Consider the following 13803-nt stretch of genomic DNA (forward strand, 5'->3'; position numbering starts at 1 on the left):
AAAACCGGATGCGTGGAAAGAAAAAGAAAACCTAGGCCGGTTCTGGAGTTGGGCTAGATAGGAGAAAGTAGAAAGTTTTTTAAAAAGAAAATCCTTTCCTATTTTTAGAGCTTTGAAAATTGATCAAATTTAAATGAAATTTGAATTCAACCTCAAACAACCTAGCCCTACACTCAACCAAAAATAGTATGCTTCGGCACGAATGCAACAAACATGTTTTTAAACCTTATAGTTTATTTTAATTAACCAAAATTTATTATTTGGCCTAGGTTAAAAGGCATACAAAATTAAGTAAATGCTCAAATTTAATAACTAGATTATATATGAATTTTTAGGGTGTTACAGTCTTAATATGGTGCTTAGACCTCCACCTTTCTCCGCCTCCAATCAGTCGGTCCAAATAGAGCCGGAACCCACGACAAGAGCGTAATGAGCCTTCCCGCTCCCATAAGCAAATATGTGCTCAGGATAATAAGTCTGTGACCTGACTACCATCTATAGCAACGGATAGTCCTTAATCGACATGAATAGGGAAAACAGTGTAACCAAGCTAAGCCCCATTGACCGCGGGACACAACCTATTACACCCTCCAATACCCATACCATATCTCTACCATGTCTCCATTTTTCCTTTCATCATTTTATTATGAGAGTAATAATAATCCCCTATTGTGAGCAATGACAAGTTACTCACACTACCGATGACCTAAGCATAACATCTACTCGAACCTGCACTAGTAAGACTCTTATGATAGGTGTATCTATGCATGTGGTTTCCATAAAATTCCTGTAACGTAAACGCACAACACATATATATACGGTGAATTAGAAAATAGAGGTTATGCACCGAGGCTTGCCTTGCGTAAGCGCGGTGTCAACTGAGTTAGTCAGTGTCAGCTCTTGGACCTCCTCCTATATGAGAATCTCCTCCTCGTACTCCTCGATGATCTCCTTGAACTCATGATCGTCGGTGGTCACGATCTCCGCCAACTCGTTCTCTACATGCATGCAATGATAATGCAACACTTAGCATTCAGGCAACAACAACTCTTAAACTAAGAATGTGCATACCAAGCTACTAAACTAGCTCTAATGATAAGATACTAAGCTAACTATCATCTTCATCAAGCAAGGTGTTGGATTCAACTAACAAACACTTAGTTTTGCAATTTAAGGGTATATCTTTATTTCTACTAATGTTTTAATGTATATTAAAACAAAGAGCATTTAACTATCCTAATGCTTAGTCTATTCTAAGGCTACAAAAATTATAGTGAGCACAAAATAATACAATAAATCTATTATAAAAATTCTAGGACTAAAGCTATCACCAATTTACCACAAGAAATCCTACAATAATTAACTTAATATTATTAAGCATCCTCAACAGATCAGCTCAGAAATTAAATTAGAAAACTATTTCTAATTCCTTAGGAAAACAAAAACCGAATGTCCCATGCGGCCCATACGCGCGCGCGCAGCGGCCCGCTTCCGTGGCCCACGCGCGATACGACCCGCAGCGGGGAAATCCCACGCATGTTGGCACTTTTGCAAAAGAGGCCTCACACTTCTCCCAAATCACAACTAAGTGCTAACACTATTTCCCCTTCTCTTAGACCTTCACACTTAACCCCTTGACTTTTCCCTAATTCACCCACACGCATCCCTAGCGACTCAGCGCACGGTGGCACGGTGGGCGATGACATGGCGTGATCGTGCCGACCACCAAAGGCTCGCGCTGTCCTATCGGTCGGGCCGACCTTTGACTATGGTCCAACCGCCTACACTAAGCAGGAACACGGGTTGATGGGATGCGCTGGAGTGAGCTACAGCGACGCACGACCGTCTACGGTGGTAGCGCAGCTGCCCCGGCGATCCAGAGCACCTAAGAACCTAACTAGCTAGCGAGGGAGTATCAGTAGACTACCATGGACCTAGCCAAGGTGATGGTTGGGGTGGAGGATGGCAGAGGAGGCGTGGCCATGTGCAGACGAGCCATGCGGCGGTGCACCACTATGGTGTGGTTGTGTCAGCGGCAATGCGGAGGTAGTAGCGGTTCCATTGGCGTGCGCAAGGTGGAGAGGGAGGCAAGGCAAAACTAGTGGTGTAGGTGAATTGGCTCAGGAGGGACAGTAGGAGGGCTGCCCTCGTCCACTCCCGGACGTGGCCTTATCGGCATGGCGGTGGGAAAAGCTCCAAATTGGAGCTTGGCAGTGCATGCTTCATGGCTGGGTGGGGTTGGGCAGCTGAAGAACTCACTAGCGGGGCCATAGATGGGCAGAATTGATTGGAGATGACGTCTCATTGTATAACGTGCTGGCGTGACTCCAACGACGGCAGCAGAGGGAAAGAGGGAGACTGGTTCGAGCTTTGGCCATCCTCACCTTGGCAGCTAGTGATCGGCTAGATCCGCGACCGTGTCTACGCACTCACTACGTGATACGCGACCAGACCACGTGCGCGCATGGGGAAGCAAGTGGGGGTGCGACCTACGCGGCCGTAGTGCCATTAAGGCGAGGTGACGGCGCGAGCGTAGCCAGGACAACCCACATGCACATGGTGGTAGAGCGAGTGACAACGTGAGGTAGGGTAGCAGTGCATGGACGCGATGATGAGGTGATGGCGCTGACGGTGGCTTCATCGTAGAGCGAGGCGAGGTAGGTGGCAGTAGTAGTGGCTCGGCACGATGGGGCCAGCGGTGGCCGGGGCACAGCCAGGCCAGAGGCATCCATGGCCGGCCACGTGTAGCTACACACGCACGCGCCACCAGCGCGGTGACGCCAAGCGCCTGAGCTTGGTGACCACGTCCACCCAGCGAGCCAGGCCGAGAACGTGCCGTGCACGCATTTTAAAGTGCATATAACAACTAAATAGTTGCTTCTGGACCTAATCCATCTTCCTCATGCTTAAGAGAGCATATCAGGCTACCAACCTGAGTTAAAACACAACACCATATCTTAACTCGATTTCACAAAATAAATTGCCAAACATGGCATTATCTAGCTGTCTATATACTTAAAAATCTTCTAAGTCTATGAGTTGAATTCGATTCCAAGTTGCATTTCTAGGCTATTAGAAATGTTGGCTAGCAATGTTATTTTTCTACAGCAAGTATTTCATTGTCATCTACAAAGTTTATATTCCAAACTTTATTTAAGCGCCACATATATGTTCTATAGAATTTTTGTTCAATAAAAATTAGTTTTAAACCCTACTTGATACATATGAGTTATGGAATAGCTTATCATTTAACATTTTTATTGATAATCTAAAGTTACAAAAATGTTATCTACACCTTCCATCACATGCATTATCACATAAACATGATACTCACGACATGGTTTGGTAATTTGTTTAGGACGTAACACTGAGGGTGTTATAGATAGCTAGAGGGGAAGTGAATAGCCTATAAAATCCCCTTCAAGGCACAATTCAACACTAACACAAGAGTTAGACACAAATGAGTCCCTACATGTATAATCTTATATCATCAAAGTCATATTTCATCACATTTACATCACCACCTGGCCCTGGATTCTTTTTAGATAAGAAACAAAATGAAATCATCATGTAGAGCTGTGCCTGGTTCATAGTCCCCACTTCACATATTTTTTTTGCATCGGTGAACAAGTGACATCAGCTCCATTAGGCTGGTGCTAGTTATTCATATAATTTTTTAAATTTCCTTAACATTTTTAGACCAATAAATAATTTATATCCTATTTTTGTATTCAAATAAATTGTTGATGATGCATTATGTTTTTTAGATCAAATAAATTGTCTGGTCCTTAGTATATGAGATGCACATAAGCAATAAATATATGAACACATGGGTATTCAAAGTAGGGTTTGATAAGTAATGGTGCCTACCTATCATGACAACTGGGTGATCCTAGGTCATAATGGTTACTTGTAGATGTTCCTTACTTCATACTACACATGCAAGAGAGGTGATGGAGATTGTTTGAGAAGAACTCAAAAAGATTGATGATTTGAGGAGGTTTCAAGATGAGAGTTTTGTGGGACTCGAGAGGATTTTAAATAGGGTCTCCTAAAGGTTACTTAGGATAGGTCTAGGTTAGGTTGGTCACACTTTCCTATGTTTTATCGGATGGTCCATGGGTGGGATCGGATAGTCTGATGGGAGTTACCATACAATCCAATGATGCTTTGGACGATCTTATGTGAAGGAAGAAACTATCTGAAGAGTGCAACTGCGTTAAAAAGGTTTCTATGTAGCTCATCGAACAATCTAGTGGGAAGTGTCAGACAATCGAAACAACTTGGGCAAGTGATTGTGCCTAAGTGTTAACAGTTCGTGGATGTTTGTGATGGTTCATGGGTTATCAGATAGTCCAATGATCATCATTGGATGATTCGATGGATGTCGATAGAACCTAGGTGAGGGAGTGTTCTTGGGGGTTTCTCTTTTAGGGTTTGTGTAGGGTCTCTAGGGATGTTAAGGGACTTATAGGGGTATGCCTAGGTGATGTGCTAGTTATGTGTAACCTAGGATTTTAGCAACATATAGAGAGGGTGCTAAGGGTAGGTTTGAGATTCTTATGAATCATGGTTGTGAGAGATGATTGATGAACTTACCCATGATATATAGTTTGGTGGCTTGAGGTCACCAAGTTCAAGCTCGTCTTCTAGGTTATCTTGCATCCATGAGGGGGTGAGTCTTGCTTGTAGGTGAGATGGTTTGAGAAGGGGCTCCTTCATAAAACCTGGACATGGAGATTTAGAGATGGCTTGAGGTGTTCACAAGGATGGAGTTGAGGGGACGAGTAGAACTTACACTTGAGATGGAGTTGGTGAGGGCAATCTTCATCTTCTCCTTCATCCAAAACGAGCACAAGGGTTAGGGTTTGGGATTTGTTCATGAGAGTGAACTTGAGAGTGATTCCTTAAGCTTACACTTGTGAGAGGGATTGAGGAATCTAAGATTAATATTCTTCTCCAACATGCATGGCATTAATATTCATTTCTTTCTCCTTTAATTCTTTCTTCCTTGACTTGCTTCTTTCCCTTTCTTACTCTTGGTTCTAGAGAGAGAGAGGAAGAGATGAGAGTGGGGAGCTAGAGGTGTGAGAGGGCTAGTTTTGATGACTTATGTGGAGATTTCATGCTGACATGTGGGACCAAGAGGGTTAAGAGATGGACAACACAACATTTGCATGTTGTTGAAATTCTAAGCCCTCATCGGACAATCCGATGGGATCTATCATATGGTCCAATGGAACCTCGTGGACTTCGCTATGTTGAGCAGTCAACTAGGGTTAACCAGGAGTCATTAGACAATTCAGTGGCAAACTTCAAACAATTCGATGGTTCACTTGCAACTATAGTTTGAGGCCAAACTTAAGGTGGTTGATATCGGGGTTATCTTTCGCCCATCGGAGTAACTTAGTCCCTGATGGGGCTCTTGGATGCAACTTCTTGCTTGCTCTAGTCTTGTGTTTGGGGTTGGATGATCTATTTGACCTTGAGTTGGCTTTTGTTTGAGAGACTCCTTCTAGAGGGTTGGGAGTGGGAACTAAAGAGTAACTTGAGATTAGACTGGGGTTTCATGGTGTGGTTTCAGTTAAGGCGGTCTCGATATCAATCACAACACTTGGGTCATCTCTTCTCACCATGAGCGATAGGTCAGGAGATGAGTCATAAATTAGAACGGGGTGAGGTTTGATGAAAGGGGGTTCCAAGATGAAATATGCAATTAGAGGGTCTCATTGGTTAGACTAAGAAGGGTAAGGGGAAGTTAAAACCAATGAGAGAACCGTTCAAGGTTGTTGTGGGGAGGGGATTATAGAACTTACTAGAGTCTAGAGCTCAAGATAGGAGGGGTGATGGTGGGTTCTAGGTGGGTTTCTCAAGGTAGGGTTTTTTATGTAGTTTTTATTTAGAACGATTTTTCTGGTCATGATAGAAAACAAGGCAAAAAGTTATTTTTATCCCACCTTCTCTCTTTGTAGATATAAGAAATTACCAAATAATCGATGCAGTGCCCTACAACAAATTGTTACGATTTCACAACGGTATCCAACAAATTTTGGTGTTTACGGTGAGAACTTGGTAATACTACGTTTCATTGATGTTCCACAGTAAAATTTGCCAAATTTTTATTTAAATTATAGTCATCTCCACCATTAGGAAAAACAACCGCAGCTAGATGTTATGAAACAACAATGTAAAGTAACTACTTAACTTTGCATCTAAATTACAACTCTATGATTAGTATGAATACCTAAAGTAGCCCCTAAATTAAACCTAAATTACCTACATCTGTCATTACAAATATCTCAAAAGACTTCTATATGTTTTTCTATGTTATCCACTTTTGTCACTGTTAACATTGAGAAACTAACTTAAGGCATGCATACATAATGTTTGTTGCCATTCACACCACATATTCGCGTATGTAAGAAAATGAGGTACATATATATTTCCATTACAAACACTCACATAGCTCAACTTAAGATTTGAATTAAACATATGGAGATGTGATGTAAATGGAAAATTATGTATAGGGATGAAAATGTATATATAGTAGTTGGTACCTAATATCTATGAAACTGGACAAATATATACGAAATTATTGTGTTAGAACATGAACATGTTAGAAACTTAGTTCTCTTGTAATTATTACAAGCCCTTGAGTACAGTAAAAGTGTTTTTTTACAAAATTAAATAGCCAATATAAATTCAGTCTCCAGCCTAATTTATGCTTGTTTGGATGCATAGGGCTAATTCTTAGTCAGCTAATATTTAGCCCAAATTAGTCACAGCCCATCTAAACTGAGGCCTAATAAGTGGGCTTACACAAAAGGGCCTATAGTTGAGTTGGTTAGGTGGCTTGAGTAGTACTCATCCCCTCACCTGTCCCACATAAATACACATGTCTAAAATCTAGCCCCGGTCATGATTGTTCTTACATAGGCTACAGTCACGGCAGACCCATAGGGTAAGCCAGGTGGACCACCGCATACCCTGTGGGACAACTCGGGTCTTACATAACACTTTCTTATCATGATAAATAAAAGTTTACAAATAATATATAATATAAAAGACTGATGGTTTAGTGGTATATTGCTTGGTTCCTAACTAGGAGGGGCATCGTTCGATTCCTCTTATTAGCTGTGGTAGTGGGATGGATGAAACTCTCCACTGTCGTCTGAATAGTTAGGGTGAGGTTGACTAAAAATTATTTTTCTATTTTTATCCTTTCTTGGTGTGTCCCTGAGACATAGCATCAAATGGAATGAAATGAAGTTAAAAACGATATCACTTTGGTATCATCTCATTATCACTTATATGAGTTATTGTGTATAGTGCTATGCCTATAAAATCTCCACTCTGAAGCTCGTCGTGTGAAGTTTAAATTCATAAACACAAAGATAGTCAATTCTAAGACCATTCGGGGATAATATTGATTTTACAAATTATATTTTATATAAGATTTGTAATATATTGTATAGATTGAAGTCTATGATACTGATTTTTATGAACTTATTTTAAAATAGTAGTTAAAATATTGTTTGGAATATTTGTACTGTAATTCGTGTAAATTTCAAACTTAATTGTTGATTTTAGGACTTAATCATGGTATTTAGTACCTATATACCAAATTGTAGAGCAAATGTTTATAATTATTTACGGAATTTCCAAATGCATTTTACTGAATTGCATATAAAAATTTTGGTGGGCATACCCTTTGGCAAAATCCTAAGTCCACCACTAGCTACGATGCTGCTATGTATTGATGGGGCATGAGTTCAAGGGTTTTCTCGACCTGTGTGATAGTGTGAGAATGACCTCTTCTTAATACAATGCTCCGAGGCTGTGTTACCCCGCAGAGTTTTTAATAAGTGGGCTAATTGTTAGCCAAACCTACATCTGTTAGCTAATTAGGTGGCTAATTCTAGCTAATTTGAAAGTTTTTAGCCGTAACCAGTAACTAGTCCTATCTGATTAAAATATGTGCCAGGAACCTTGGGATCCGAGTCGCAAGCAAGAAGCTTGTGGTTGATGAGCAGCACACACAGCGCAAGCAATGCAAGGCGGACAGTAATGTTGGCGCCGTATGGCCGCCTGTTGGCGACCCATCCACGGGCCACAGCATGCACCTGTGTCACACTTGTGCGGTTTGGAGCATCCGTCAAGTCACAAAAAAGACTACGCTTGGCGACACTCTCTACTGGAATGTAGTGTGTGATTAGCACGCGAGGAGAGCCATATATTAAAGATATGAAGGCACGCCGAATCGGCGGCCTTCTAGGCTATCCACGTCAGTTCATTTTATTTGGTGCGTTAGATCGAAATTTCATGGCTCAGATGAGATAGATGAGGATGGACAGTAGCAGAGGACGAGAGATTCTCGACATCGGTGCGGGTGGTCGGCACGCATCCTCGCATGTCGTTGGGCCCTTCCTTGTATGCATGCAGAAGCTGCCGACACTCACTTGCATGTCGTTAGGCCCTTCCTTGCATGCATGCAGAAGCTGCCGACACTCACTTGCTTGCTTACTTCACTTGCTTCTTCATGGGATAACCGGCTGTCCGCAGAAAAAATATTTCGTCCCCTCCAATCGGCGTCCCATCGTCTCCTCCGTGCCTGTCGCCCTGCCCTCTTCCTTCCCCTGCGCCGCTGCTCCACCTCTCACAGCGCCGCCCCTCCCCATCGCCTGCACCGGCAGTGCGCCCTCTCCAGCACCTGCTCCGCCTCTCCCTCGCTCCTCATCGTGACCGCCGAGGCTCCCCGCACCCTGTGCGCGGCGCAGCGGCGTCCCCCGGCACGGCGCCATGGTGCGCCGTCCAACGCCGGTGGCCGCGGCGGCGTCCGAGCCCCTGCTCTCCCCCGGCGCTGCTCCGGTGACTCCGTGGCCGTATCCGTCGATCTACCCACCAGATCCGGTGCCGGTGCCGGTGAGGTCATCGCTGGCAGCTAGGTTTGAACTCGCCCAGGTCAGGTATCACACCACCGTCCTCGTTGTTCTTCTCTGCATCTTCACAATACCTGTGCTTCAGTGATTTGGTTTTCTTTGATGTGACTGCGGCAGGCTGGCTGGCAGCGACGACCTCGCGTTCTGCAGTGGAAGGGCCGAGAGTCGCAACAGCGGAACCCTAGCCTCGACCTCTATCTCCCTCTGGCCACAGCTGTTCAGGTAGGAATCTCCTTTCCTCATCGTTCCTCGGGTGGTTCGTGCCCCGCTGCCTTCTAGATTTGTTTTCTTGTGGGGGGTCGTGTCGTGTTGCGTAGATGCGGATGCGGACGCGGACGCGTCGGGGGCTGATTTGCTGATTAATTCTTCCCTTCTTGCTTTGTTGGTAGGTCAGCGGTGAAGGATGAGCAGGCGCTGGAGCCGCACGATCTACGTCGGCAACCTCCCCGGCGACATCCGGGAGAGGGAGGTGGAGGATCTGTTCTAGAAGGTGGGGAATTTTTTTAATTGTTTGATTCCTTGCTACCCTATTAATCATTACGGCGCCGGCACATCCATGGAGGTCGAGCATGGCGTGGAGAGCCAGACCACGCCCCAGCTGTCTGTGCGCTGCAGGGGGAGGCGTTCCACCACCACCACCACCAGCACCTAGTGCCCGGCGCAGCACTGCGTTGCGTCGCCGCAGCTGCAGCTCTCGTCCGCTCCGACCTGCCGAGGCTTGCCACCGTGCTATCCGCGTCGGCTGGCTGCACCTACTCGACGCCGTCCTCCACTGTTGTGGCGCCGCCTCGCACAGCCTTGCCTCCTACCAGGGCAAGGCAGAGTGGGCTGGATCCGAGGGTCAGTGCTGAGGAGCCGCAGGCTCCGAGAAGGTCTGGACCCTTTCACTTTTCTCCTCTCCTGACGGGAATGTTCTTTTTCTCTCCTCTTGGTTCTAGATCAGGTGGAGTATTGATTTGTTTTTTCATCTGATTTGGGGTCCTCTGTATCCTCGATGCTGGCTGTGTGTGTGTCGATGGACCTTCTGTTTGTGGCAGCGGATCTATGAGCCTTGTTTTGTGTTTTTTTTCCTCTGTTGGTCAATTCGTGTCCTCGTTGTTTCTCACACTAATTCTGGTTGCAGATGATTGCTGTAGTTATCTGGACGAATAGAGGTGATGGAGAAGAAGCAGGTCTCTTCTTTATGCTATAACCTCATGAGAAGCCTTGCATCTGTTATACCGAACCATGCAATCTTAAATTTGTGGGAATGTTATATGCAAAAAAATAAACCAGAAATTGCACTTTGAATAGATGTGTTGATAACTTAGCATGGCAATGTAGGAACCAGGAGAATAAAGCAGGCGACATTATGTTGAGTAATTTTTTGTATATTATTATATTGATGATAGTAGACTGCATGCGTGTAGGATTGGAATAGCTAGATTTTGCACTCTAGAGTGGCTAAATTTGTTATGCGGCACTAACAGGGAGAATCCATAAGATGCTTGTAGTGTCTTTGGTTCATGGCCTACCTAAAGACATGGAAGAAGCAAGGCAGGATGAAATGAAAAGATTTTCCCATTATGCTTCTAAATCAGTCTCGCACCTGCTTAGTTTCTAATCAATCTTTCAGCTAGGATCCTCTATGATCGATTGTTCAACCTCACTCTTTCAATATGGAAGTAGAGAAAAAGGATGCAAGCCCAAAGTATAGGAAAAACATCTCATTTGTTGGCAAAAAGTTTTGGTGGTTAAACCTAATTTATGTTCAAAATGCAGGCTTGGTCCAACAAAGAAGTCAAACATTTACAAGGGGTGAATGAGAGATTACTGAAAAGAATTGTTGTACTAAAGGGAACAGTTAAAACATTGAATTCTAAAATAGATCCTTTGACCCTAGACGATTCGCTTAACCAGTTTGTAGAACAATGCTTGGGTTCAGAAGATGTCATTTATCTAGTTGGTGGTTTTGATGGCTTCTCATTTGTGCCATCACTAGACTCTTTTTCCCCTTCATTGGACGTAGTAACACCCCTCAAACCAATGGCTGTTGGCAAGTCATATACCTCAACTGTTGCACTAGAGGGCAAGATATTTGTTCTCGGTGGTGGTGATGGTGTTTGCTGGTTTGATACAGGTTACTACTTGGCTTCTAAGTTTAGTTCCCTCTTGAGCTCTCGTATTTCAATCTCTGTCCTGATTCTGCATTTATCTTTTGGATGCAGTTGACTGTTATGACCGAAGCCGTGGTGATTGGTCCACATGCCCATCGTTGGCTCATGACAAGTGGAGCCTTGCTGGGGTTAGTGTCAATGGGAGAATCTATGCATTTGGTGGTGGAGATGGAACTGAGTGTTTCTCTGATGTTGAGATGTTTGATCCTACTCATGGAAAGTGGATAAAAAATCAACCTATGCTGGAAAAGGTATCAGTTTCTACCGTTCATTTGTTCTAGAATGTGAAAACTTTTTTTCTCATACATTACTGAAGCCCTTAGACTTGGTGGAACATGCATAAATCTGCCTAAGACACAAACAGCTTGGGAAATAATAACCATTTACTCATGAAAACTGTGTAATTCTGCAGTGAAGAAAAACAGTTCCTGGTTCCATTTCAATTTGATGTACTGTCCTTTTTGGGAAAATATTTGCTTCTGACACAAATCTCCACATAATATGATAAACTCTCTAGCTTGACTGACTTTGTCACACTGTTCTTCAGCGCTTAGCTCTAGCTGGTGTAGCACTAAATGGTGTGATTTATGCTGTTGGTGGCTTCAATGGTGTTGAATATCTGAGGTGATGTACTTTCCTGCCTGTACTTAGTACTTGATTGGTTTAGTTTTGATCTGGTGGAAATACAACAGCTCATAAAACCTCCAGACATCTCAAAACAGTTAGTTAAACCTCATGCGCTGGCGTATGGTTTAGTGCAAATCTAAATAAACTGAATTATTTCATAAATGTTCATTAGCATATTCTCTGTTGCTATAATGGCAGTGGTATTTGAAGTGAGAGGAACAACAAGAAAACTATTCTGCTAACTTTGTGATGTGTATTGGCAGCACTGCTGAAAGACTTGATCCTCAGGAGCCTAACTGGAAAATGCTACCAAGGATGAGTGCAGGAAGGGCCTGTCATACACTTACAGTGCTTGATGAGAAGATGTAGGTCATGTAACTCTTTCTTTTTATGTTGAAACAATGAACTGAAGATATGTAGGATGTGCCTTCTGAAAAAATGCTATATATATAACGCGTGCCCAGCAAATGAGGGGGGGCATCAGGGTGTATACTATCCTTTGTTGACGTAGTTTGCCTTTGTATTTTCTTCCAGATTCTCGATTGGTGGATACGACACTGGCCTAAAGCAATGGTGGCTACTGTTGAGGCGTGCGAGCCAAGGATGCCGTCATGGATGATGGTTGAACCCATGAACTACACCAGAGGATATCATTCTTCAGCTGTGCTCGGTGGCTCAATATTCACCTTTGGTGGGGTGAAAGGTGAAGCAGATACAATCTTGGATGTGGTAAGTAGCAACACCAAATGACAGATTTCTTATCGTGTTCGTTTGGCTGTTAATAATTCAACTGAGCTGGAACCAAAAATCATACATCCAAAATCTTGCGTTTAGTTGCCAGGGCTTGATAGTGAGGCAGTCACTGAACTGGTATTTGTCAAGGGTCCGCCTACATCAACTGCATATGTTGTTTGTTATCATACCAGTCTCGGCATGAAGTGTACTGCATTTGAGATGAGCACATATTCTAGGGTCCTTAGGCACTTGTTTTTATTATTTTGCTTTTCTGTCCCTACTGCATATACCATTTTGTTGTCATGTCACTGTCTAGTGCATTTTATCTGAACAAGTGAACATGAATTCTTTGGTTTCCTTAAGTACGTTGTTTTGGTCATTGTCGTTTTTCCTGCATACAATACTTGTCAAGTACGCGCCATGGCTAATAGTTAAGCATTGTTGTGATGGCGCTTTGTCAGGTAGAACGCTACAAGGAAGGGTGTGGTTGGGTGACTACGGGGTTGAAGTCGATTGGCAAGACATGCTACTGCTCAGCGGTTGTTCTCTGACTGTAAGTGCATACAACAGTATTGCCATGGCGAGATATTGTACTTTCTGGCAACCAAGTGAGCAGTAAACTGATATTAGGCAAGAACTTAATTAGTACTTAGAAGGCTCTTGCTTAGCCTGAACTACCAACAGTAGACATGATGGAGGGCTTCCTCCTCTTAGTTTCTGAATCTCGGAGAACTGTAAAACATTGAGCTGTTTGTGTTGACTGGGTCGATGATGCAGCAACACCGGATGTGACAGAGTTGGTACTGAACTGGTGTAGAACGGCACTCGATTGATGAATATCCAGCAGCACTGTGATGGTTATTTGACTCTGTACGTTGTGCTCTGCTCTTTTGGTTCTAGGCTTCCAGCTATTTTCTAAAGCAGCTTGTCAAGATTCCTACTAGAACTAATACCCTACATACAATCTACTGCATAATCGTGATAAAATGTAGGATAAGTGGAAGTACACGTAAATCTAAGGCTAAACAAGAAGGAAGCCAAAAGAAAATAGGGTTCATATATCATGGGCTTGATTTGTGCTACTAGACACACTGAAAACTTGCGGCCTTCTCAATTCACATTCAGAACAAACCTTCTTTAGTAGGCTGAAATTGCAAAAGACGCTGTGAGTGTCATCACGGGTGGTGGTGCGACGTGCGGTGGATGGCGGTGCAGAAGAGACAGCGGCGTGACGCTCAGAGGACGGCACCAGTGTGCCGAGAAAAGGAGCGCGGGTGAGTGGCCACTGGCGGTGCGCGTGGCTTTAATTTGCATGCGGTCTTAGGTCAAACATACAACTTGAAAAT

General features: G+C 43.6%; 1 pseudogene; it reads left to right on the top strand.

Moving 5' to 3' along the window:
* The first annotated feature begins 8799 nt into the window (after positions 1-8799).
* On the top strand, positions 8800-13324 carry LOC136532333 (uncharacterized; annotated as a pseudogene).
* Positions 13325-13803: the final 479 nt, after the last annotated feature.

The sequence above is a fragment of the Miscanthus floridulus genome, unplaced genomic scaffold (genome assembly GCF_019320115.1).
Source record: "Miscanthus floridulus cultivar M001 unplaced genomic scaffold, ASM1932011v1 fs_581_2_3, whole genome shotgun sequence".
NCBI lineage: Eukaryota > Viridiplantae > Streptophyta > Magnoliopsida > Poales > Poaceae > Miscanthus > Miscanthus floridulus.